This window comes from Amblyomma maculatum, chromosome 9 (assembly GCF_055883805.1).
Source record: "Amblyomma maculatum isolate TAMU_Amacu chromosome 9, ASM5588380v1, whole genome shotgun sequence".
Taxonomy (NCBI): Eukaryota; Metazoa; Arthropoda; class Arachnida; order Ixodida; family Ixodidae; genus Amblyomma; species Amblyomma maculatum.
In genome coordinates this window covers 51,586,466-51,610,009 of record NC_139352.1, presented here as the reverse complement: position 1 = coordinate 51,610,009, position 23,544 = coordinate 51,586,466, and positions in this window count along the sequence as shown.

The window sequence follows — 23,544 nt, the reverse complement described above, 5'->3', positions numbered from 1 at the left end:
TTCTGATAAACTCACTGCATATTAATAGCCCCACTGTACAATAATGGGAAACACTGTCTTTTCTGATAAACTCACTGCATATTAATAGCCACACTGTACAATAATGGGAAAGACTGTCTTTTCTGATCAACTCACTGCATATTAATGGCCCCATTGTACAATAATGGGAAACACTGTCTTTTCTGATCAACTCACTGCATATTAATAGCCACACTGTACAATAATGGGAAAGACTGTCTTTTCTGATCAACTCACTGCATATTAATGGCCCCATTGTACAATAATGGGAAACACTGTCTTTTCTGATCAACTCACTGCATATTAATATCTACACTGTACAACAATGGGAAACACTGTCTTTTCTGATCAACTCACTGCATATTAATATCCACACTGTACAATAATGGGAAAGACTGTCTTTTCTGATCAACTCACTGCATATTAATAGCCCCACTGTACAATATTGGGAAACACTGTCTTTTCTGATCAACTCACTGCATATTAATGTCTACACTGTACAATAATGGGAAACACTGTCTTTTCTGATCAACTCACTGCATATTAATAGCCCCACTGTACAATAATGGGAAACACTGTCTTTTCTGATCAACTCACTGCATATTAATAGCCACACTGTACAATAATGGGAAAGACTGTCTTTTTTGATCAACTCACTGCATATTAATAGCCCCACTGTACAATAATGGGAAACACTGTCTTTTCTGATAACTCACTGAATATTAATAGCCACACTGTACAATAATGGGAAAGACTGTCTTTTCTGATCAACTCACTGCATATTAATAGCCCCACTGTACAATAATGGGAAACACTGTCTTTTCTGATAAACTCACTGCATATTAATAGCCACACTGTACAATAATGGGAAAGACTGTCTAACTCACTGCATATTAATGGCCCCATTGTACAATAATGGGAAACACTGTCTTTTCTGATCAACTCACTGCATATTAATATCTACACTGTACAACAATGGGAAACACTGTATTTTCTGATCAACTCACTGCATATTAATAGCCACACTGTACAATAATGGGAAAGACTGTTTTTTCTGATCAACTCACTGCATATTAATGGCCCCATTGTACAATAATGGGAAACACTGTCTTTTCTGATCAACTCACTGCATATTAATATCTACACTGTACAACAATGGGAAACACTGTCTTTTCTGATCAACTCACTGCATATTAATAGCCACACTGTACAATAATGGGAAAGACTGTCTTTTCTGATCAACTCACTGCATATTAATAGCCCCACTGTACAATAATGGGAAACACTGTCTTTTCTGATCAACTCACTGCATATTAATAGCCCCACTGTACAATAATGGGAAACACTGTCTTTTCTGATCAACTCACTGCATATTAATATCTGCACTGTACAATAATGGGAAACACTGTCTTTTCTGATAAACTCACTGCATATTAATAGCCACACTGTACAATAATGGGAAAGACTGCCTTTTCTGATCAACTCACTGCATATTAATAGCCACACTGTATAATAACGGGAAAGACTCTTTTCTGGTCAACTCACTGGATATTAATAGCCACAAGTCTTTTCAACAAATTGTGAAGTGTTTGTCATGTAATACACTGCCCTCTTATTCGCACATTCCGCACGTCAGAGTTCTGCAGTTGTTCCTCGGTGTTGGTGTAAGTAAGTGTGCGAGCGGAGCGTTTCGTTGCACAGCCGACGTCTCAAGCGAGAAGTTGCACATCGCTTCGGATCAGGACCCTGTCAAACTAACCATATGCATTACTCAACGGGTCCACTCAGAAGTCGCATATTTTGAAGCGTATTCGTTAAGTCAGAAAGAAATGTTTGCGGTGTTTGCGTGTGCGCTAGCTTTAGGAGTTTTGCAACAGATTTTTCTTCAATGGATTGAATCTTTGGGATCGCTGACCCCATAACGGTCACAGTATCACCTGTAACACATAGATCAAGAATGGGAATAATTTTTATTTCTACGGGCAGTTATATCAAAATGGACACTGCAATAACTCGGAATTCGATATGTAACTCGTTTCCTACTTCCCTCCGCCCTCCCCCGCAGCGGTCTTCTTCTCCCAAAATAAATAAACGAATTAATGTCAATAAATCTGCGGGCAAGACTACAATTTCTACTATTCTGAGGAATAGATATTGTCTGAAGCATTTATCAAAACAAGGTCGAAGTGCTAGTCCGTCTCATCTAGATGCAGCAGGCTTATTGAAAGACAAGTTAATGACCTGGAGCAGGAAACCTGAACGCGAGACAGGTAAATTTTTTTCATGGTTTGCTTACCATCTTAATCTTAATTTCATCCGCTTTCATTGCGTTCGCCCTCATATTGGCGCCAAGTTTGGCACTGCGGAAAGATGTAAATATCATCTTCGTTATTCTTAAACGTGATGTAACCATATTTTATTAACAAATCTCAAAGTTTTGCTTCACTCTTTTCAATCTTGAGATCATAATTTCTAACACATATTCTGTGCTTTCAGTGCTACATTGTTGCATGGGCGTCACTACGAATCGTGCAAAGTGGACAACTGCCAGGCGTGGTCCGAGCTCACTGAATGCTTAGGGTTGTGGGCGATTCCTCTGCCCGAGGGATGCGCACGACAAACACACAGTGGGCCGTATAACAAACATATTTAATCTCACAGGGATCTTGTCGTCCGGGTGGCTGCGGGTCGTTTCCGTGGAGAGCCGGGAGGGAAGCGGGAGCGACGAGCCAGGGACCAGGAAGCGCCAGGGACCAAGAAGAGAGCGCGACGGCGGCGCGTGCCTTCTTTTATAGCCCCCTCGCGCGGGACCGGTTATCCCCGCGCGAGTGGGGAGAGGGAAACAGGCACGCGCGCAGGGAGCATTGGGAAGTGGCGCGGCCTTCGAATGCGCGGCGCGCCACGAGCCCTACATCTTCCCCCCCCTCAGCGTCCGACCCGGGCTCCGCCAACAGCCGGGCCATGTCCATGTCCGAGCCCGGGTCAGCGTAAAATATGAAGGCTTGTCGCCTGGCTCTGGCGGGATGCCATCTTAGCTGGTCCGTGGGACGGGAGAAGCAGCAGGCATGGCGGGGCTGTTCCGGCTGGTCCCTCTCCAGCAGCGGCCACATCCTCGGGGTCACAGCGCAGCTGGGCTTGGCCCTGGATACGCCTGGCAGCGGCCCTGAGCTGCTGCTCTGCATCGTGGACCCCTTGCCACGTGGCGCCGTGCTGGATGTACATTGCAGCAGGCGTTTTCGCCCCGGGCACACCTGGCTTCCTGAGGCCCGTACTCCAGGCCTGGGCAGCGGGCTCCACTCCAGACGCGTTGAAGACGGCCAGCATGGCCGCGCTGGTCACAATAATGGGCCACAAACTAGGGGGTACCCCCTGTTTAAGTGGCCCCTCCTTGAACCAAGCGCTCGGTGCGGTTTCCCGCCCCAGCGACGGTGGTTCATCTGGCTGCTGCAAAATCTTATCAGAATGCATTCTGAAAGAAGCAAAGACGTTAGACAAAGTAGTGCACTACCTTGGCCTTAGGTTATAGCGTCGGTTGCGAACCGGGTTGCTACCTGCATCGTTTTGAGCTTCCCCCGCTTCGCAGTTATCGTCCTTGCGAAGGTGGTAAGCTTTCAAGTCTGCGACGTGCACCGGACCAGCGGTTTCATCGCTCGCCAACAACCGCAGCTGGTAGGTGAGTGGCGTTGTCCGTGCCGTAACTTCGAACGGTCCAACCCACTTGTGCGCTAGCGACGCGGCGAAACCACGCGCTGCGTTACTAAGCGGGTGCGTTCTTTTCAGTACCAAGTCGCCCGTGTTGAAAACGACGTGACGACGACCTTTGTTGTACTGATCCGCTTGCTCCATGCGCGCGACATCGAGGTTTTCACGAGCCGCGCGCTGCGCTGCCTCAAGGCGCTCGCGGAGCTTTGCCGCGTACTGTGTAAGCGGAGGGGGCGCGGGCCCCGCCGCGTCAAGTAGGGCGTTCTCTAGCGGAAAAGCGATCTCTTTCCCAAAATTCAAGTAAGCAGGTGTCATACCCACCGACCTGTTCACGGTTGTTCTAGTGGCGAAAGCCAGTTCGGACAACCGTGCGTCCCAATCTCTGTGCTGCTCGGTCGTCGCAATCAGCATACTCTTAACATTCCGATTCACTCTCTCGGTTATGTTGCTCTGAGCGTGGTAGGGACTCGTTTTCCTGTGGCGGATTTGAAGCGCCCGACAGGAATCAACAAAGACTTTGCTTGTGAAATACGAAGCATTGTCTGTAATGAGGTCGGAGGGGAAACCGAAACGAGTGAATGTCTCCAACAGTTTCTCCCAAATCCGTTCTGACACAAGCTTCCTAAGGGGGAAAACCTCAACCCACTTGGAATAGTGGTCCGTTATTACCAGGATATATTGGTGTCCGCGCGCGGAGCGAGGGAGGGGTCCCATGATATCGCACGCGACCACTTGCCACGGATAGTTGCTAACTACCGGCTTCATCATGCCAGCGGGTTTCCCCGCCCGAGGCTTGGCTACCTGGCAAACAGGACATGTACGGGCGTAACCCAGCACATCCTTTCTCATACCTGGCCAGGTCGCGACACGGCATAACTTGTCGTAAGTCTTACTGCCGCTGCCATGGCCTGCCAGCGCTGAGTCATGGAAGTACTGGAGGAATCGTTTCCGCAACTTCCTCGGGACCACGACTCGGAAGGGGGATGCAATCGCCTCTTCCTCGTCAAGTTGGGGGATGTAGCGGAGCAGTAAGCCATCATCGCCCAGCAGATACGCGTCGTACTTGCCCTCAGCGTTCCCGGTGCAAGCTGCACTACTCGCAAGCTCTGTCAGCACCCGCTGGCATAGACCGTCTGCTTTCTGGGCCTCAATTAGCTCTTCCCTACTGACCGCTACTCCCCATGACAGATTTCTCTCTGCCTTGCTTCTTGGCAGGCGAGTAGTCGCCGCCACCAGCTGCTGCGCCTTCTCTCTCTCGCAGCACCGCGCGGCAACTCTGTCCGCCTCATTTCTCTCTTTAACAACGCAGGGCGCGACACTCGCGTCCGCCCTCTCCTCCTCTCCACTAGCGGCGACGCCGCTTTCAGCAATGCTGGTCTGCGCCTCTTCTGCGCTTCTGCCAGCCTTCAACGGTGCGCGCGATAACGCATCGGCCACCTTATTCATGCTGCCCCGGCGGTACTCAATGGCGTACGCGTAACGTTGCAACGTCAGCGCCCATCTCGCGAGTCTGCCTGCGGGGTTTTTCAGCCTCTTTAACCACGAAAGTGCCTGGTGATCTGTCTGCACGGTGAAAACCGCTCCGTCTAGGTACATGTCGAACTTTGACAATGCGAACATTATCGCCAGGCATTCCTTTTCGGTCACGGAGTAATTCCGCTCCGCTGATGTGAGCGTGCGGCTAGCGAACGCGACAGGGCGCAGCTTGCCCTCGTGTTCCTGCAACAAAACCGCTCCTACACCGGCATCACTAGCATCTGTCTGCAAGACAAACGGCTTGTTCAGGTCGGGGAGGCGCAAACTAGCGGTGTTCGCTATCGCGCGAGCCAAGGCAACAAAAGCGTCGTTCTGCTCCTTGCCCCAGACCCACTTCGAGCCTTTTCGCAACAGCTGGTTCAACGGCCTAGCGAGCTCTGAACAACTAGGGATGAATTGTCTGTAGAAGGCAACCATTCCCAAAAACCTCTGCAAGCTTTTCACGTCCGTCGGGCAGGGGTAGTTCAGAATTGCCTGCAGTTTGTCATCGTTCGGTCTCAAAGTGCCATCATCAACCACAAATCCCAAGAGGTTCACTCTCTTCGATGCCAACTGCACTTTCTTTGGGTTGATCGTTATACCCGCACGTCTCATTCTTTCAAGAACGGAATTCAAGTGAATGAGATGCTCTTCGAACGACTGTGAGAATATCACGACGTCGTCGAGGTACGCCATCGCGTAGTTGAACCTTGCATCGCCCAGCACGATGTCCATCAATCGCATGAACGTGCTCGGTGCATTAGACAAGCCAAACGGGAGTCGAGTAAATTCGAAGAGCCCGCGGTGACAGGTGAATGCGGTTTTCTGAATGTCACCTTCCGCCACCTCAATCTGCAGGTACCCTCTGCTTGCATCCAGGACTGTGAAGAACCTTGCGTTCCCTAACGCGTACATCACAGCCTCGATCGACTGGAAAGGGTACGCAACCGTAGGCGTCAGTGAGTTGAGTTTTCGATAATCAACACACAGCCTGACCGAACCATCTTTCTTTGGCGCTAGAACCACTGGGGACGCCCAGGGACTTTGTGAGGGTCTCACCGCGCCGGTATCAATCATCTCGTCAAGGGCGCTGTCGAGAAGCTGTCTCTTATGCGCGCTTAACGGCCGCGGGTTACATCTGAAAGGGCGCGCATCACCCGTTTCGATCTCGTGCTGAAGCAAGTCGGTTCTGCCTGGTTTCTCTGTGAAGCAATCCGAAAACGGGAGTAAAGTTTCCACGAGCCTTCGGCGCTGACTACCGGTTCCCGAGAAGGACGCGATAATTGCTTCTAATGGGCTACCATTTATTGTCGCGGGGGAGCCCTCTGCCACAAAAGCGTGAACGCTCGCTCGCTCAGCGACGCATTCCTGTTTGGGCGCGCTAACAAAGGGAATGAGAGGGGTGAAGGGGCTGTATCGATAGCCGTTCTCTCCCATGTCAAGCACAATGCCTTCGCTCGAAAGAAAATCTCTTCCCAGAATAACTGGTATGGCTAAGCCGGGCAGATAGACGAAGCGATGCCTCCGCTTCCTGCCGTCAAAACGCAGGACCAGACGCACCGCTCCTTCTGCTTTTGTTGTCCCTGCTGCTAAGCTCAAAGGGGTTTCTGCTGGCCTGACACGGAGGTTACATCTACGGCAGGCCTCGAAAACATCATCACCGACCAATGACAGAGTTGAGCCCGTGTCAACGAGTGCCGAGTAGCTTTGACCAACTAACCGCACTAGCATAAAAGGGCTCGAGCGCGACAACATTCCTTGCGCTCTACAGGCGAGGGGGACAAAAGCCTCAGCGCCCGGTGACGCGGCGTGGGAGTACATTTCCCAGTTTCCGCCGTGGCTACCACGAAATTCTCCCGCCGACGGCGACAGGCTGGTGTTACCAATTATGGCCGCCGGCGGTCCGCGTTTCCCTGCATACGCCTTGCTTGACACTCTCGTGCCACGTGGCCCGGCTGGTTGCAATTCCAGCAAAGCCGGTCGTTCACCTGCCGCGCGGACGGGGGATGCCGCGTTCCACGAAGCTGTTGGGGACGTCTTTCCCCTCTCTCCGCGCCTGTGCGTACGTCGCTGGCGAGCCCAGCTCGACGCCGCTGCTCGAACGCGTACGGGTCAAGAGCGCGAGGAATATCGGAGCCTTCCGCTGGCCTTTCCTGCCCTACCGTCATTACGTCTGCGCCCCTGGCGCGCGGCGCGGAGTCATGGCCTCCGGCCCAGGCGCATTGCGGCTCTAGCGATTCGGCTGGCCTGGGGGGTGGCTGGTAGCGCAATTCAGCGAGTAAATCCGCCTGTACTACCTTCGCTTCCTGTGCTAGGGCCTCGAGGTTTGCAAAACCACGTCCCCGCAAATACGGCTTGAAGCGCGGATGGCATTGCCTCATCACGCGCGCGACCTGTTCAAGATCGGTTGCCGTGGGATCTGCCCTCTTGTAGAGCTCCTGCATTGCGCGTACATACTCGAGGAGGCTCTCCTCTGGGTGCTGTGTGCGCAACGCTAGCTCCTCAAGCATCCGGCGTTCGTAATCGGGCGGCAAGAACTCGGCGCGGAAGCGATCTGTGAAGTCTGCCATCGACTGGAAGGCCGGCTGGCAGCATCTCCACCGCGCCGCGCTCTCAACAAGTGCCACGGGGATTACCTGCGCTAGCACCACGTCGTCTGGGGAACCCAGTGCCGTCTGATAATCCTCGAGTTCTTGCAGGAACTCGTGGACTGACTTTACGTCCGTATAACCGGAGAAGGAGGGAACCTCTACATTTATCCGCGGACGCGAGACTGCCGCCGCAGCTGTGGCTTGGTTGGCGCTAGCCACCGAACCGAGCTGAAGGGCGAACACCGACAACACCTCGTTCATCTGCCTCATCAAGGCGGCCGCATCGGTAACCTGCACAGACTCTACCGCGTCCTTTACCTCACTTCCGGACGCACTGGCGTCCGAAGCGGCGGCCCTATCTGGCACGTCTTTTCTCGGAGGCATTTCACTCAACAACTAAGGCCGGTCGGGAGCCTAAACGCGCACGACTACCACCTAGCCCGCATCAAGAGGCTAGTCACAAAGGCTAAACACTTCATAAAACTAACATATGCAAAAAAAAAATTAAAACACAAACCGGCCGACACTAAAAAACACGCACATAACCCAAAACAAAATTAAAACACTGTACAAGCACCACTATACTACACTCCGCCTCATATGCACACACGCTAGCCCTAAACTCAAAATGGCGTCGTACCTAACACACAAAGGACCGGCCCGTCGTGTTGCCGTGCGCTGCCACGTTGGCAGAAAAATCGTCCACATGGGTGCTAATTCAGCCCCAGTTGGGTGCCAGTTGTGGGCGATTCCTCTGCCCGAGGGATGCGCACGACAAACACACAGTGGGCCGTATAACAAACATATTTAATCTCACAGGGATCTTGTCGTCCGGGTGGCTGCGGGTCGTTTCCGTGGAGAGCCGGGAGGGAAGCGGGAGCGACGAGCCAGGGACCAGGAAGCGCCAGGGACCAAGAAGAGAGCGCGACGGCGGCGCGTGCCTTCTTTTATAGCCCCCTCGCGCGGGACCGGTTATCCCCGCGCGAGTGGGGAGAGGGAAACAGGCACGCGCGCAGGGAGCATTGGGAAGTGGCGCGGCCTTCGAATGCGCGGCGCGCCACGAGCCCTACATCTTCCCCCCCCTCAGCGTCCGACCCGGGCTCCGCCAACAGCCGGGCCATGTCCATGTCCGAGCCCGGGTCAGCGTAAAATATGAAGGCTTGTCGCCTGGCTCTGGCGGGATGCCATCTTAGCTGGTCCGTGGGACGGGAGAAGCAGCAGGCATGGCGGGGCTGTTCCGGCTGGTCCCTCTCCAGCAGCGGCCACATCCTCGGGGTCACAGCGCAGCTGGGCTTGGCCCTGGATACGCCTGGCAGCGGCCCTGAGCTGCTGCTCTGCATCGTGGACCCCTTGCCACGTGGCGCCGTGCTGGATGTACATTGCAGCAGGCGTTTTCGCCCCGGGCACACCTGGCTTCCTGAGGCCCGTACTCCAGGCCTGGGCAGCGGGCTCCACTCCAGACGCGTTGAAGACGGCCAGCATGGCCGCGCTGGTCACAATAATGGGCCACAAACTAGGGGGTACCCCCTGTTTAAGTGGCCCCTCCTTGAACCAAGCGCTCGGTGCGGTTTCCCGCCCCAGCGACGGTGGTTCATCTGGCTGCTGCAAAATCTTATCAGAATGCATTCTGAAAGAAGCAAAGACGTTAGACAAAGTAGTGCACTACCTTGGCCTTAGGTTATAGCGTCGGTTGCGAACCGGGTTGCTACCTGCATCGTTTTGAGCTTCCCCCGCTTCGCAGTTATCGTCCTTGCGAAGGTGGTAAGCTTTCAAGTCTGCGACGTGCACCGGACCAGCGGTTTCATCGCTCGCCAACAACCGCAGCTGGTAGGTGAGTGGCGTTGTCCGTGCCGTAACTTCGAACGGTCCAACCCACTTGTGCGCTAGCGACGCGGCGAAACCACGCGCTGCGTTACTAAGCGGGTGCGTTCTTTTCAGTACCAAGTCGCCCGTGTTGAAAACGACGTGACGACGACCTTTGTTGTACTGATCCGCTTGCTCCATGCGCGCGACATCGAGGTTTTCACGAGCCGCGCGCTGCGCTGCCTCAAGGCGCTCGCGGAGCTTTGCCGCGTACTGTGTAAGCGGAGGGGGCGCGGGCCCCGCCGCGTCAAGTAGGGCGTTCTCTAGCGGAAAAGCGATCTCTTTCCCAAAATTCAAGTAAGCAGGTGTCATACCCACCGACCTGTTCACGGTTGTTCTAGTGGCGAAAGCCAGTTCGGACAACCGTGCGTCCCAATCTCTGTGCTGCTCGGTCGTCGCAATCAGCATACTCTTAACATTCCGATTCACTCTCTCGGTTATGTTGCTCTGAGCGTGGTAGGGACTCGTTTTCCTGTGGCGGATTTGAAGCGCCCGACAGGAATCAACAAAGACTTTGCTTGTGAAATACGAAGCATTGTCTGTAATGAGGTCGGAGGGGAAACCGAAACGAGTGAATGTCTCCAACAGTTTCTCCCAAATCCGTTCTGACACAAGCTTCCTAAGGGGGAAAACCTCAACCCACTTGGAATAGTGGTCCGTTATTACCAGGATATATTGGTGTCCGCGCGCGGAGCGAGGGAGGGGTCCCATGATATCGCACGCGACCACTTGCCACGGATAGTTGCTAACTACCGGCTTCATCATGCCAGCGGGTTTCCCCGCCCGAGGCTTGGCTACCTGGCAAACAGGACATGTACGGGCGTAACCCAGCACATCCTTTCTCATACCTGGCCAGGTCGCGACACGGCATAACTTGTCGTAAGTCTTACTGCCGCTGCCATGGCCTGCCAGCGCTGAGTCATGGAAGTACTGGAGGAATCGTTTCCGCAACTTCCTCGGGACCACGACTCGGAAGGGGGATGCAATCGCCTCTTCCTCGTCAAGTTGGGGGATGTAGCGGAGCAGTAAGCCATCATCGCCCAGCAGATACGCGTCGTACTTGCCCTCAGCGTTCCCGGTGCAAGCTGCACTACTCGCAAGCTCTGTCAGCACCCGCTGGCATAGACCGTCTGCTTTCTGGGCCTCAATTAGCTCTTCCCTACTGACCGCTACTCCCCATGACAGATTTCTCTCTGCCTTGCTTCTTGGCAGGCGAGTAGTCGCCGCCACAAGCTGCTGCGCCTTCTCTCTCTCGCAGCACCGCGCGGCAACTCTGTCCGCCTCATTTCTCTCTTTAACAACGCAGGGCGCGACACTCGCGTCCGCCCTCTCCTCCTCTCCACTAGCGGCGACGCCGCTTTCAGCAATGCTGGTCTGCGCCTCTTCTGCGCTTCTGCCAGCCTTCAACGGTGCGCGCGATAACGCATCGGCCACCTTATTCATGCTGCCCCGGCGGTACTCAATGGCGTACGCGTAACGTTGCAACGTCAGCGCCCATCTCGCGAGTCTGCCTGCGGGGTTTTTCAGCCTCTTTAACCACGAAAGTGCCTGGTGATCTGTCTGCACGGTGAAAACCGCTCCGTCTAGGTACATGTCGAACTTTGACAATGCGAACATTATCGCCAGGCATTCCTTTTCGGTCACGGAGTAATTCCGCTCCGCTGATGTGAGCGTGCGGCTAGCGAACGCGACAGGGCGCAGCTTGCCCTCGTGTTCCTGCAACAAAACCGCTCCTACACCGGCATCACTAGCATCTGTCTGCAAGACAAACGGCTTGTTCAGGTCGGGGAGGCGCAAACTAGCGGTGTTCGCTATCGCGCGAGCCAAGGCAACAAAAGCGTCGTTCTGCTCCTTGCCCCAGACCCACTTCGAGCCTTTTCGCAACAGCTGGTTCAACGGCCTAGCGAGCTCTGAACAACTAGGGATGAATTGTCTGTAGAAGGCAACCATTCCCAAAAACCTCTGCAAGCTTTTCACGTCCGTCGGGCAGGGGTAGTTCAGAATTGCCTGCAGTTTGTCATCGTTCGGTCTCAAAGTGCCATCATCAACCACAAATCCCAAGAGGTTCACTCTCTTCGATGCCAACTGCACTTTCTTTGGGTTGATCGTTATACCCGCACGTCTCATTCTTTCAAGAACGGAATTCAAGTGAATGAGATGCTCTTCGAACGACTGTGAGAATATCACGACGTCGTCGAGGTACGCCATCGCGTAGTTGAACCTTGCATCGCCCAGCACGATGTCCATCAATCGCATGAACGTGCTCGGTGCATTAGACAAGCCAAACGGGAGTCGAGTAAATTCGAAGAGCCCGCGGTGACAGGTGAATGCGGTTTTCTGAATGTCACCTTCCGCCACCTCAATCTGCAGGTACCCTCTGCTTGCATCCAGGACTGTGAAGAACCTTGCGTTCCCTAACGCGTACATCACAGCCTCGATCGACTGGAAAGGGTACGCAACCGTAGGCGTCAGTGAGTTGAGTTTTCGATAATCAACACACAGCCTGACCGAACCATCTTTCTTTGGCGCTAGAACCACTGGGGACGCCCAGGGACTTTGTGAGGGTCTCACCGCGCCGGTATCAATCATCTCGTCAAGGGCGCTGTCGAGAAGCTGTCTCTTATGCGCGCTTAACGGCCGCGGGTTACATCTGAAAGGGCGCGCATCACCCGTTTCGATCTCGTGCTGAAGCAAGTCGGTTCTGCCTGGTTTCTCTGTGAAGCAATCCGAAAACGGGAGTAAAGTTTCCACGAGCCTTCGGCGCTGACTACCGGTTCCCGAGAAGGACGCGATAATTGCTTCTAATGGGCTACCATTTATTGTCGCGGGGGAGCCCTCTGCCACAAAAGCGTGAACGCTCGCTCGCTCAGCGACGCATTCCTGTTTGGGCGCGCTAACAAAGGGAATGAGAGGGGTGAAGGGGCTGTATCGATAGCCGTTCTCTCCCATGTCAAGCACAATGCCTTCGCTCGAAAGAAAATCTCTTCCCAGAATAACTGGTATGGCTAAGCCGGGCAGATAGACGAAGCGATGCCTCCGCTTCCTGCCGTCAAAACGCAGGACCAGACGCACCGCTCCTTCTGCTTTTGTTGTCCCTGCTGCTAAGCTCAAAGGGGTTTCTGCTGGCCTGACACGGATGTTACATCTACGGCAGGCCTCGAAAACATCATCACCGACCAATGACAGAGTTGAGCCCGTGTCAACGAGTGCCGAGTAGCTTTGACCAACTAACCGCACTAGCATAAAAGGGCTCGAGCGCGACAACATTCCTTGCGCTCTACAGGCGAGGGGGACAAAAGCCTCAGCGCCCGGTGACGCGGCGTGGGAGTACATTTCCCAGTTTCCGCCGTGGCTACCACGAAATTCTCCCGCCGACGGCGACAGGCTGGTGTTACCAATTATGGCCGCCGGCGGTCCGCGTTTCCCTGCATACGCCTTGCTTGACACTCTCGTGCCACGTGGCCCGGCTGGTTGCAATTCCAGCAAAGCCGGTCGTTCACCTGCCGCGCGGACGGGGGATGCCGCGTTCCACGAAGCTGTTGGGGACGTCTTTCCCCTCTCTCCGCGCCTGTGCGTACGTCGCTGGCGAGCCCAGCTCGACGCCGCTGCTCGAACGCGTACGGGTCAAGAGCGCGAGGAATATCGGAGCCTTCCGCTGGCCTTTCCTGCCCTACCGTCATTACGTCTGCGCCCCTGGCGCGCGGCGCGGAGTCATGGCCTCCGGCCCAGGCGCATTGCGGCTCTAGCGATTCGGCTGGCCTGGGGGGTGGCTGGTAGCGCAATTCAGCGAGTAAATCCGCCTGTACTACCTTCGCTTCCTGTGCTAGGGCCTCGAGGTTTGCAAAACCACGTCCCCGCAAATACGGCTTGAAGCGCGGATGGCATTGCCTCATCACGCGCGCGACCTGTTCAAGATCGGTTGCCGTGGGATCTGCCCTCTTGTAGAGCTCCTGCATTGCGCGTACATACTCGAGGAGGCTCTCCTCTGGGTGCTGTGTGCGCAACGCTAGCTCCTCAAGCATCCGGCGTTCGTAATCGGGCGGCAAGAACTCGGCGCGGAAGCGATCTGTGAAGTCTGCCATCGACTGGAAGGCCGGCTGGCAGCATCTCCACCGCGCCGCGCTCTCAACAAGTGCCACGGGGATTACCTGCGCTAGCACCACGTCGTCTGGGGAACCCAGTGCCGTCTGATAATCCTCGAGTTCTTGCAGGAACTCGTGGACTGACTTTACGTCCGTATAACCGGAGAAGGAGGGAACCTCTACATTTATCCGCGGACGCGAGACTGCCGCCGCAGCTGTGGCTTGGTTGGCGCTAGCCACCGAACCGAGCTGAAGGGCGAACACCGACAACACCTCGTTCATCTGCCTCATCAAGGCGGCCGCATCGGTAACCTGCACAGACTCTACCGCGTCCTTTACCTCACTTCCGGACGCACTGGCGTCCGAAGCGGCGGCCCTATCTGGCACGTCTTTTCTCGGAGGCATTTCACTCAACAACTAAGGCCGGTCGGGAGCCTAAACGCGCACGACTACCACCTAGCCCGCATCAAGAGGCTAGTCACAAAGGCTAAACACTTCATAAAACTAACATATGCAAAAAAAAATTAAAACACAAACCGGCCGACACTAAAAAACACGCACATAACCCAAAACAAAATTAAAACACTGTACAAGCACCACTATACTACACTCCGCCTCATATGCACACACGCTAGCCCTAAACTCAAAATGGCGTCGTACCTAACACACAAAGGACCGGCCCGTCGTGTTGCCGTGCGCTGCCACGTTGGCAGAAAAATCGTCCACATGGGTGCTAATTCAGCCCCAGTTGGGTGCCAGTTGTGGGCGATTCCTCTGCCCGAGGGATGCGCACGACAAACACACAGTGGGCCGTATAACAAACATATTTAATCTCACAGGGATCTTGTCGTCCGGGTGGCTGCGGGTCGTTTCCGTGGAGAGCCGGGAGGGAAGCGGGAGCGACGAGCCAGGGACCAGGAAGCGCCAGGGACCAAGAAGAGAGCGCGACGGCGGCGCGTGCCTTCTTTTATAGCCCCCTCGCGCGGGACCGGTTATCCCCGCGCGAGTGGGGAGAGGGAAACAGGCACGCGCGCAGGGAGCATTGGGAAGTGGCGCGGCCTTCGAATGCGCGGCGCGCCACGAGCCCTACAGGGTAGGGGCGCAGATTAAACAAGCCACTTTTGCTTGACAGCAGTCACCGCACCCAAAATCGGAGTCATCAACCCTGTATAACATTCAGCAATTAGCTGCTGCAGCACAGAGTTCCGGCGTTACGAATGCGGTTGCCTGGTCGACCTATTTTCATGCTACTTGAAGTAATACGCGTGTATCGAAAAAATAGCTGCGATGTCATCATGGATGACGTGGTGGGAGCTCGTCCTGTGTAATGTATACCAGTGTGCAACTCGGCGACTTTAACAACCAACTGTCGTGTAATGCGTATGGCTTCTGAAGCCCATAGAGAGAGGCATGCATTCTGCATACTCACATTGCGATAAATAATGACTTATAGCGGCTTTGAAAGGTCAAAAGCAAGCTGGTTTCATTTGATTTCCTGAGATTATTAAAACTTATTGCCTTCATGTTACGTTCCTTCGTGCAATTTAAACTGTTATACTTTTTTATATTAGTGTTTTTTTATGGTTATATTAATATAAAGAACAGTTGATTTATAAACGTGAAGCAACTTCAAGAGCCGCAACTGCAGGAAGAATTATTAAAGAAAAGGATGCATAGGAGGCGAAATAACTTGTTTGACGAATGACGGCTTACTGAGTGCTCGATTTCTTTTCCCCTTCCCTTCAGCCCTCCCTCTACTGCATGCTCAATTCAGAATGTCTAAACTGAACTTATCTTTTGAAGGCTCCAATCAGTGCATTTTTTTTTACATATACAGTATAGCATAGAAGCCACACATTAATTACTTCTCGAAATTAGCCTGATCTGACGAGTTTCGAAGACCCCCTGCTTCAGTGGTGGTATTCGCCTCATTGCCAAACTGCCAGCTTCAAAATAAAAGCTTCAGAATAGTAAGGCAGGCACCTGAACTGCGATCACAAAGGTCATATTGCACCGCTTAAAAGGCATATGCCGGAGAAAGGTATATACTGCTTGTTGTTGTCGTAAGCCTATAGACTTCTTCACCAACGCGCAGCAAGCAAAGATAAGTTACTATCGATCTTTAGATTACTCCGCATCACTGTATTCTTTCCGAATAGTTTGCACGCCTCAGCACCAGCCTTTTTCTTTTTTTTTTTTCTAACACGGAGGTATCCTTGTTTGCAAGGCAAAATCGCAGAGTCTGCACGTAACTGCATATACAGTTCTGGTATCAACACGCCTTTAAGCCACAATTTATACCACCGTTGGGCGCCTCAAAGAAGACCGCGCTTCCTACGCAGCCCGAAGTTAATAAAGGGATGCCCCAGCGAGATCAAAAAGGTGGAGCGTCGAATAATCTCCAGTGGCAGCGTGGGAACTAATCGCGAGACAACGCGCCCACGGTCCATCTGGAGGAGCGCGTTTATGGGAGCGGAGAGAGGATCCTCTTGCCGGCCAGGTCGATTAGCGACGCCTCACCCCTACGATTTCTGCAGCCCATGGGTTACACGCCTGGGCGAACTATCGTGCTTTTTACGGTGATGTGCTGGTACCGCCGCCGACGCGCGGGCGGCGATTCTTGTGTATACGCTGCCACTGACCGGCGGCGGCGATTGGGATGTGGGCGTTGGCGCCCGCCGAAGACGGTCGCGGGCGCGCGCGCGGTCACTGCTCTATATCAAACATGCAGAGCGTCTACTGGCCAACACCAACGCCTCTCTTACAAAGAACAAGAGCAGGAGCTCTCCCCAAGTGGCGCGCAAGTCGCCCACTACGCTAGCGCTCTGTGTCTGCTCCGGGCGAGAACACGCGGGGTGCTTGACCGGGGCTCGGCCTGGAGGCGGCTGTGTGCACCTTCGTCGTCGCAGTCGTCGCCTACTCGCATGGATGCTTAAAGAACCAAGCCTCTAGCCGAGCCTTCGGTTCCGTGCTCACCGGCTGCTTGCAGTAACGCCCTCTGCCTTTCAGGGCGACGGAAGGAGGGTTGAACGTGGGTGCGTGTCCGTGCAGCTGCCGATAGCCGAGTCGGAGGATTAAAGTGGACTCACGATTGACGGTAAAATAGAAAATTAGGGACCCTATAGAGGGAGAATGAAGTGTTAAATAGGCCCGAGCTGCATCGTTGTCAGGTAACAAAATGTTTGAGGGAGCGAAAGCCCGTAATGGTGCATGCGCGACAAGATCTAAGCAGGCTCCATATTATCCACGCCGCTGGATCCGAAAGGGGTGTTCTTATGCTGTCTCGAGCCGGGGATTGATTAGAAACGAGACAGCGCTAGCCAATTTTCTGCCGCATGAGGAAGTTTAAAATTACCGCATAGATGAGAACTTAGACCAATGTATACACTCAAGGCTTTGGATTGTATTCTCCCGAGTCGTCTTTATATGATCGCGATCCAACAGGAGTACCTGCTAAGAGGCGTTATGTCGCTTATCTGTGCGTGTCAGTCGTGTGTTGGAACTGGGGAGAGAGGAGAACAGAAGATGGAGAAAATGGAAGAAGAGTTTCGCAAACGGTGGATCACTGCCCTCGCAGGGCAGCGCTTCTCGGCGTCTTGCGAAGCACACGCCACCGCTGTAGCGATGTCTTCGAACAAGTGTCTGGCGAAGCCGACACACCGCGCCCCCAACAGTGGGGGAAGAATACGCGCCGGTCAAGCGTCATAGCAGGAGGATCCCAGTGTGCAGCTCCGCATCTGGCCGAAATAAATGTGAGCTTGCGGTGGTGGAAATCATTGCGAAAGGAAACACCGCCTATCCTGTGGTAATTTTCTATGGAGCAATTGCTTTTACAGCGGCGCCCGCATGTCGCACTTCACGACAGAAAAGCGAAATTTCTCATTTCGGATATACTTGACGGCGATGGGGACGGCGACATCATGGCCTTAAAGAGAAAGACGGTTAATTAATGCCGTGAGCTACAAATAGTGGCAACGTTATTATACTTAACAAAAACATCTGCTTAGTCATTTCTCCTATATATATATATATATATATATATATATATATATATATATATATATATATATATATATATATATATATATAGAGAGAGAGAGAGAGAGAGAGAGAGAGAGAGAGAAATGGCTGAGCGATTCTACGGAGCGCTTATCCAAAGATAATGGTGAGATTAGACGAATCACTCTATTTCCTTTCTCTGAGTCGTACATTTCTCTGGGTTTTAAATGCATGTTAACGAATGAACGCCGCCTCAGGTATACACTCTCCCCTTCCCTCGCACGGGATGACAGCTATGAGGGCGTCTCTAAAATCGAGCCACAAACTAGCCTCGAAGAACCCCCCCATGTGCCACACATAGAAACACAAACAGGGCAATTTTCGTCCCGGTTTTCCTTCACGGAGAGACATCGCGGCATCACGCCACTGGTGCCGATGCCACGAGCCGGGCATTCTTACAGGCGGCGTCTAGCAGTCTAGCCGCCGCAACTCCGGGCGGGCGGCGCCAGCGGCCTCCCTTTTCACACCGCTCTAAAGTGCTCACTTCACAAAGGGCCACCTCCATTTTTTATCCTTCGTTCCCCGATAACTCCTTCGGCGCCGTCTACCGGCCAAACGACCGTTCAGTCACCGCCAGGTCTTTTACCGCTAACTGCCTCCCCGCCCCCCGCTGGAACGCCTTGTTCGCTACGCAGCCTTTCGATAAATAGGAGGCCACCAGAGGCCGAAGGCTGACCTCACGGAGCGGGGCTTTCCCGGAAAGTGTGCGCGGTGCAGAGGTACAGACGAGCACCAAACTGGTCAAGCGCAGCCGCCGGCACTAGTGTGCCCACGACGCTCCTTTCACGAGTAAGGCCTCATTCTCACAGCCGGTGCTCCTCTCCGTCGCGGCGGCACCGGCGGGGGACACCGCACGACGGATGGAGCGGCGCGATGTTCAAACATAAAGGGCCGCCGGACGCCGTCAAACCTGTTCGGGCGGGGCTTCGCCGCTCCCACGCGACTCTACGTCAGAGCGCTTTTTTTTTTCTCCTGCAAGAAAAAAAAATACGGAGGGCGGCTGCCCTCTCTGCAGCGGTGGAAGTCGTGTACTCCGCGTCCGTACGGGGGAAAAAAAAAAGAAGCGTGCTGTCTCACGTGCTCTAACAGCAGTTTGGAGCTAGAAAGCGTTTTCATCTCAGCTTTGGTTACGGTACAAACACCACGCGTACTGCGCCAAAACGAATGAGTATAATTATAGCAAGCATGTATTAAACCGCAAAAAGTTATGCTCACTCCATTAAAATTATTCTTCGCAATCAGCACAATCACAGAAAACGTAATGAACTATTCTATCAATAAAAGAATTGTTCGCGACAACATGGCGAGATGGTTTTGATACAAGCGTTAAAAAATCAAGTTAGAATGGCGCCGACTGAAATAATATTTCACGCAAATCTGTTGGAAGTCGAGGTTAGCTGTGACGTCCTGCACATTGCAAAATTAAATACAATCGGCATTTTTTGTTAGCCTCTTGTGCTTTGGTGCTTCAGTAGCTGTACGAAACTCCACGCAATTCAAGACTGCTATCAATATAAGCATTGTTCACCAGCAATGAAACGTTCTTGTCGATACCACCATTCGTGATATTTAGGTAGCACTTAATATTTTGCTATCACCTGCAAGTACATGCAATGCGGCTTCAAAAGCGGTGGCTTGCTCTTGAAACGCAATTTCGTCACAGCTATTTTTTTTTTTAAGGGTTCTCTGTCTTGCGGGGAGATTGCGGCCTTTTCTTACATTTCTTTTCCCCATTCATATGCTTTTTCTTTACTTAGTTTCTTAGACCTCCTCCCCTTGACTGAGTTTTCTTGCCGCGCCATTTACCCGCTGTTTGCATTTTTTTTCTCTCTCTCTCTTTTCTTTGTTCAGTTTTCTCCTCTGCTCCTTTCCTCACCTCGCCCATACCTCTTCCTTTCCCTTCTTCACCTGTGCGGCAGTCGTTCTGACTTTTTCGCCTGCCTAGCCAGCAGGTTTTCCGTCCATCCAAATCTTTACTGCCTCGAACCTTGTTTGCCACTCCGTACTTGTTTTTGGTTCTGGTTGTGTCTATATAATGGCTCTTAGCTCAACTTGTGAGCCACATACTTTACATGATTTCAATTTGTCAAGAACCTGTTCTGCGTTTGGATCGACTTAGGTTGGCGAGAAAAACTACCAGATTAACTATTTGCAACGAGGTACCGTTTGCGTAGCTCCAAATTGAAAGGGAGTGAAATTCCAAATCTACTACTTGAAAATAGTGTTACCTCAGCATCTCAGATAAAAAAAAAATACCCGTCTCTTATATTCCGCTTTTAGTGTCGCGACTTCTCGCAGCAGTTCAGAGTTGGAACGCCTTCTTATGTCAGCCTCAGTACAAACACCGCACGTACTACGGAACAACAAATGGGTACGGATATATATCAAGCCAGTGTCCAAGCTCAGCATAAATGCGCACATCTATAATATTATTCATGGCAGTCAGCGAAATCGAAGAAATCTATAGGAACATATATAATAACCCTGTCATCAATAAAGGAATGGGTCGCCAGAACTTGCAAAATTTCTTTCGATACACCCATTCAAACAAACAACTGAAATACCGTTAAGTTTTGTAGGAGGTCATGTTTAGCTGCGACACCCGGTGCATTGAAAAATGAAAAAAAAAAAAAAGAAACGGCATTTGTTGTCTCTTGTCAGCGCGTGCTTCGCGGGGCACCAAACAGGAGGGCAACCCCCGCTTTTCTCTCTCTCTCTCTCTCTCTCTGTGTGTGTTCGCCCACCGCCGTCTGCATGCGAGCCCGCGATGGCCGCGCGGCCGCTCCGCCAGCGCTCGCTCGGTCGCGACACGCAAGCCGTGACGTAGAGTCACGTGAGAGAAGCGAGCGCGCTCACTGGTCCGTCTTTCGTGGGGCGGAGTCCGCCGCTCGCCGGACCGGCGGCGCCTTGGAGCCAAACCCCAACCCCACGGCGCCGGCCACCCGATTTCGGGGAGTACTGGCACCATTAACTCCTCTTCTCGGGCGAGCGCCGAGGCGACGGAGGCGACGGAGGAGAGAAAAACCGGCTGTGAGAATGAGGCCTAACCTTTTGTGGTTGCTAACAACAGACCTGCGCAGCCTCCATTTAACTTCTTGCTGAAAGCGTGTGTACCGAAAAATTCTGCTTGCACCAACTCGAGTTAGCGACAACAAATGTTTCTTCTGGCAGCGGGCATTGCGACAGGCGTCACCTATGAATAAAATACTCCGAAAGCATTCAAGACCCGCATCCGTGCCAATCAGCGGACACGTGTGCTAAGTGCTGCATTGTTTGGGAGGATGATTCAGATAAATAATCGAAGAGTAAAGCGTGCGACTGACTGATGTGATTATTGTTTGCCGCGTCCTCTACGATTTTCTTTTCAGTGATCACCGTCCAAACATCTCTTTATGTGTGTTAACATCTATAGGATACATCAAATTGTGTTCTGCTTAAGTGAAGAGGAGAAGGGGAAGGGAGGACTCAAGTAAGAAATACTGCACAGAAAATCTGCGTTTTTTCCTTGCCCACTTCTCTCTTTTTTTTTTCTTTTTTTCGATGAGGAGAGCTCGACGAACCCATAGTTCAAGTGAGGCCATCACACATCCCCACCCATCTATTCTCCGACGAGGGGTAAGGAGTCAACTCTTCCCCTGTCGACGGCGTGCATGGAAACGAGTTGAAACGATGACTTTCCAATTAGCTTTATTAATTAGTCCGGAGTGCATATTGTTCAACGCACACGCTATACGCTTTATTTTCATATCGCCGTCAAGGTGGCTATCAATGGAGGCTCGGTACGTCATTTTGCAGCAGTCGCAACACTGCAGCGACATAGAACAGCTGCCTTCTTGCCTGCAATTAGCTGTAGCCCGATGGTGTTACTCTTCGATGTAAAGTCATCTATAAACACACACGTGTTCTTACCGTCACTCAGCCGGGCCTGCCCATCTAAATTGAGAAGCCAAATCACGAGACTTGTTTACTCCTCTCAGTAGGTTGTTTGCCGTTATCTGTTCTGCGGATAGAGCACCCACTCTGATGTCACGGAGGAAGGTGCTTCTAATCTGCGCAGGACAGGCTCTCGTGTTTTATTGAACTTTCCCACGCTTCCAGCGGACGGGCACTTCAAAACGCACTCGCGCCATCGACTAGCGCACTGTTGCGTAGCGTGCAGCTCCAGGCCATCGCTCAGGATATGTCTGGGCTACAAAAAACAAACAAACAAAAAAAAAAAAACAACGCAAGCAAAAAAAGAACAGAAAGATTCAAGACAAATAGAACACGACGTAGCACTCGTTTTCCCGAGGAGTGTAAGTATGCAATTAAACTGAGGTTAGTGGTCGGTAAAGGCCTGAAATAGAGTGAGAAACCCTAAAATTTGTTGTCTTTTTACGTACGTTTTACTTCACAATACGGCTATAACATATAAATGCTTGAAAGAGAATAAAATTCCAACAACGTCGTTGCGGCATCCGGCAACGAATGGTGATCGACGCAGAAACGCAGGATTGGGCTACAGCCCCTGCTTGGAATTCGGGCGATCAGGCGAGTTCCGACTGGCACATGCTGTGGCTGTGTATACCCTTCACTTGTGGGCTGACGCCTCGCTCGGTCCCCAGTCACTTGATGTCACTATGAAATTTATGGGCACGTCGTGTCCTACGGACCGTGATCTTTATTTTCCTCGGAGATCAGTGTGGCTTGCGCTTTTCTATTCCTAGAGCTTTTCTTTTGTTATTATCTGGTGCACTGTTTGCTTCTTGTCGACTCTGACAGCCGCGTTTACTGCTTAGTGCTTGTCGCAGATCGTTCCATATATATATATATATATATATATATATATATATATATATATATGCAAAAACTGACATACTCCTGGATGCATCGTATTGTACATTGAATCAGAGAAAACTAAGATCATTTGGGGACAACCGCGTTCACACCACGGTTAGTCATCACCGTCGCACCAACTGTCCATAGCGAGCGATAACCGATACTGTCAGTAGTATCTCACCCATTTTTGTCCAGTCTGCCCCAATTAAGTTACTTCGATCGTTTAGCAGAAGCACCTGCCACAGCAATAAGCATATTTCCGACAAATTTGCTCGTGGGAGTCATAGATATAATTCCTATACGGTGACAGCTATCAATTTTACGGCATGGACTGCAAGGCTACCCGCAATGATTCTATTCTCTTTCCTCTTACAACTTGCCACGTCGTCTAATGTGAATTTATTACGAGTCGTTTCATAACTGATATAAGAAAGTAAAAACGGTATTTTTCTACTGTAGCCGAGAAAAACTTTACGATGAAGTATTTTGTTCTGTTGTGATTGTCCCTCTTGGTCAAGTCATCGTCAAGTCATGCTACACCGCAGTCATCATCAGAATGTGTTACGATTTAAGCTCCACTGAGCGCAAAACACCACAGAATTGCTCACTGAACACACATATACTCATTCTTAAAAAATCTTCTTGATCCGAATAAAACTGTACGGGGCACTACAGGTGCAAGTGCTATATACCATACTAATTTAATGATGCGCCTCAATACTTACAAAGATTCATCAATGCCGTTTAACGCAGCTCTAAATTTGTATGGCAGCCTAAAGGGCTCACATGCAATGAAAAGCTGAAAACGTATTTGCTGATTATGTACGCGGTGCGTCAAAAATCATTCTGTCACAATTGCAAGTAAAAAGCTATGTCAAACGATGCCTATAAGTAGG